We start from the raw sequence: 4064 nt of genomic DNA, 5'->3' as shown, positions 1-4064 counted from the left end.
TTGGGTCAGGGGCAATGTGTACCGAGCGGGACCTGGCCCGGAGAGCTGTGGAGATGGAGAGGCACCCCTGTCTTAGTGGGGGTGCCCGGGTGGGCGGGGGGGGGGAGGTCTTTTGGTTGCAGCCTGAGAGCTTCTGTCATCTGGATGGGAGTTTGGGAGTTGACCAGAGGCCGCCACTTAAGAAATACTTGAGAAGGATGAGCAGCTCTGAGGGGCCAGGAGGGTGATGGAGGCCACCTGGGGGCAGGTGGAGCGGGCATGGGGCAGGGTCCAGGTGCCACAGCCCTGTCTCCTCACGAAGGGGGCAGAGGAGCCACGGCAGCATCCGATAGTCGAACAGTAACAGTGGGCACATCTTTCCTCCTCCCTCTGCTCTTGCTCATTTTCTTCCCATTCTCTCTCCTTTCTTCTTTCTCTCTCCCCCTCCATGTTCTAAAAGGCCCGTGAAGCGCAGCCTGCTCTCCGCTGTCATGAGTGACCCGCTTGTGTACCTGCGGTTTACCTACCTGTAGAAGATTTGTACCCTGGATCTCCACACGCTGCGGACAAATGTTTTTAAATTCAACTCCACAAATATTTACTGTGCTCTGGGTAACTGAGCGTACTTTGTGCTGGAGGTGACAGAGAGATGCAAATGGGCAACGCCAGTCCTCGGAGGAGCCAGTGTGGGGCCCCTGGCCGGTGCTGGCAGGACACATGCCCCCCTGCCCCAAGGAGGCTAAGGAGCTCTCTGTCTACCAGGGCCCTGGGCCCACTCCTCTCCCCCACAACGTGCGGAAAGGGCCATGGCTGCCAGTCCCGCAGGATCTCAACAAGACCGTGCATTGAAGGCGTCATCTGCAGGAACGAGGTAGCACTCGGCCTGCAGGGTTTGGTGAATATCTGTCTGTTCACCGCGGGTGGCACACACGAGCCGGAATTTGGGTTTTGCATCCATTTCTTCCTCTCCTTATGAATGATCTGAGATCAATATACATAGGTCTTTTCCTCAACGTGTTTTTTGGGGCCATACCCAGCTTTGACACAGACAGGCCCCAATTTCATTTGCAGGTTATTGAATTTGGAGAGGAAGGGTTCATGCCTAAGGATCAACCAAAAGGTTAAGCCAAGTCCCCAATGAGCAACGGTGACTATTTGCAGAAGCTCTTGGGGCAAAAAGGAATTTAGAAAAAGGAGGGAAAATAAGATCCAAAAAGGGACTATGAAGTTGCAGCCAGGAAGACGGTGCCCCACATACTTTAGGCTCTCTGACTGCCTGGCCTGGGCGTAGAGTGGAGCAGTACTAGCATGTGAGTAGTTCTGGCTGATAAATGAGGGACAGAGCGACACGTGCTTCCTTGGGCTGGATCTCTGAATTGTGCCACATGTACAGCTCCTCTGCTGATCCCGCAGACGTGTGGTGGAGTGAGATATGAGCCCTGGTTGCTTTAAGCCACTGAAGTTAGGGCTTGTTTGTTACTGCAGCAAAACCAGCCTATCTGACTGTTACACTGGAAAGACATAAAGCTTGATTTGAGAGATAAACTTCTGTTTCCCTCTCCACAAAGTTCAAAATATCAAATCTCCTTTTCCCACAATTTTATCAGTCAACACTGTCCTTTACAGGACCAATATTTATCATGTAGCATGCACAAAAGTTGTAACCGAGCTTTGTTAGGATACTAATGGAAAGGAAGCAGTGCCTCTACTTTTCCCTCAACCCTAAAACAACTAGTTGAACTTTCTACCCCAAGAAAGCATCACCTCTCCATCTCTGACTTATTTGTACCTACTAGGTGCCAGCTGCTATGCTGAGCATCACAGAGAGACAGAAACGAACAAAACTCAGCCTAGTAGGTACAGTGACTCAAGAGGGGTTCAGACCTAGTGCTCAGAGCACAGAGGAGGACAGAGGCCACCTCAGGTGAGAAATCAGGGCAGGCTTCTCAGAAGAGGTGGTAGTTTCCCTGTCAGAACCTTACCCCTCACTGTATGTTTAGGCCAAACCCTGATTGTGGAAGGCTGGGCATGGCTCACCATCCTTCCTCACCACGTGGGCCACCTTGACCCCTCCATGACCCACCAGGATTTGACATCTGACCTCTCCCTTGGCCCTGTGACGTCCCAGACTGCTTTATGCATGTCCAGGCCTTTGTACAGGTACAGTGTGGTCTCTGCCCTGGAAGGTGAGGGACCCGCTGAGTGAGCAGGGAGCAAATCCCTTCACACAGCTGCTCCCCCCACCGCATTACGTGAAAGCAGGAGTTAAGGGCAATCACTGGAGAATGACTTTGTGCTGGAGCTTGTTCAGCTAGGCTGCAACTCATTCACATGTGAGCACACACGGATACAGTACAGACCAGCTACACACATATTGTGCTGTAACTGACTGTCTTCTGTAATCAAAGGCAAGGCTGCTGACTTCACTGCTGCCCCCCACATGGTGACTGCTGGAGGAAGACTTGGGGGGAAGGGAACTGAGGTCACAGCGGTGGTGTCTGCCGTCTGTATCTGTTTGCAGGTTGTGTCTCTGATGTGTTGAGAGGATGAGGCCCATTACATTCAGACTCAATAAGTATTCGTCAAATGCCTATTATGGGAGAAGCATCGAAAGACACATTATCTTGTTTCATCGTTAAGTTATAGTAGTAACGACTTGATTACATGGCACAAAAGTCAGAGAGTCTTTACAAGAATATTTTTCCTGGTATATATTATTGTTAGAATTTAAATAATGCTTTAGCTTTTAAAAACACTGCGTACATTTATAAGGAACATAGAAGGACATGACTGCCTGAGTCTGCGTACAGAAACCACAAAGGGCAGAAGAACAAGATCTGGGGTTCCGGGTGGTGTAGATGGGTGGGCTGGGTTGGGGAGCCTGTGATCACGGTATTTGCCCGCATCTCTATTGATTGCGAAACAACCGAAAGGCATGGAATTGGACATTTTAAATCACTTCACACAATATAAGAAAGCGATAGTCAGCCAGGCTTGGCTTCCCAGCTGTTCTTGGGTTTGGATGAGAGTGACTTCGCGGGGCATCCTCACACTCACATCCATCCACCAGGCTGAGACTCAGGGAGCGCTCCCCTTAGGAACCAGAGCTTTACAATCCACAGCCCCCTCTGCCCCGTGGAGGGGTGGGTGTCAGAGGCTCTGCATAAATCCCCGGGAAAGCTCAGCCGTCGCCTGACCCTGTGCGTGGTGCAGCTTCCCTAACCTTGACCTGAAGTCAGCCTCTTTAACCCCTTTCCACAACTTCGCTCAAGCTGGGCTGTCGTTTCAAAGACAAAACAACAACAACGACACGAAACCACCCCGTTCTGGGAGTCGGGAAAGGGTACTCGCTCCCTGGGGGGTAGGGACAACTTCCCGGCTACCTCCTCCGTCCAGGGGTTTTAAATCATCGCCTCCCATCAGACCCCTGCGCGCTCCGGGTGCCCCACCGGCTCCCGCCACTTCCCCGTACAAACGCCGGCACGAGCGGGTGGCAGCACCGAGGCGATTTTATGCGTATTTTTTTCCTCCGGGTTTTGTCATGGAAACGCTGACACAACCTCCAGACGGCGGCCCAGCCGGCCGGGGACTGAGGGCTTTTGGGACCCTGCGGGAGCGCGGCGCGCACTCCGCACTCCCCGGGAAACAGCTGGACGCGACCAAGTCCCGGGCAGGGGCGGGGGGACCCCGACGCTCCGCCCCTGCGCTCGGGGCCCTCCCTCCGCCCGGCTCTCCGCGGGCGCCCTCCCCTCGCCGGGGGCTGCGAGTTGCATTTGGTAAAACCCAGCCCCGGAATATATAGATCATTGGAGCGCAATGAAGTAGCCTTTGGAGAGGAGGGAGGGTGCCGGTCCGACAGCCACAGCGGCCAGCGCAGCGCAGCGGCAGCGGCGGCGGCACCACCATCACTCGCTCGCACCCCAGCCGCCCGGCCCGCGAGGAGGCAGCGGCGGCCGCCGGCGGGAGCGGAGGCGGCGGCGGTGAGACGAGGAGGAGCCGGAGATCCGAGCGCGCAGCCGGCGGGTCCACGCATCCCGGGCACTTCCAGAAGCACTCCGGCGGTCTTCCACACCCCAGCCCGGGCT

Source organism: Myotis lucifugus, unplaced genomic scaffold (assembly GCF_000147115.1).
Source record: "Myotis lucifugus unplaced genomic scaffold, Myoluc2.0 scaffold_10, whole genome shotgun sequence".
NCBI lineage: Eukaryota > Metazoa > Chordata > Mammalia > Chiroptera > Vespertilionidae > Myotis > Myotis lucifugus.
Note: the sequence above shows the minus strand (reverse complement) of the source record.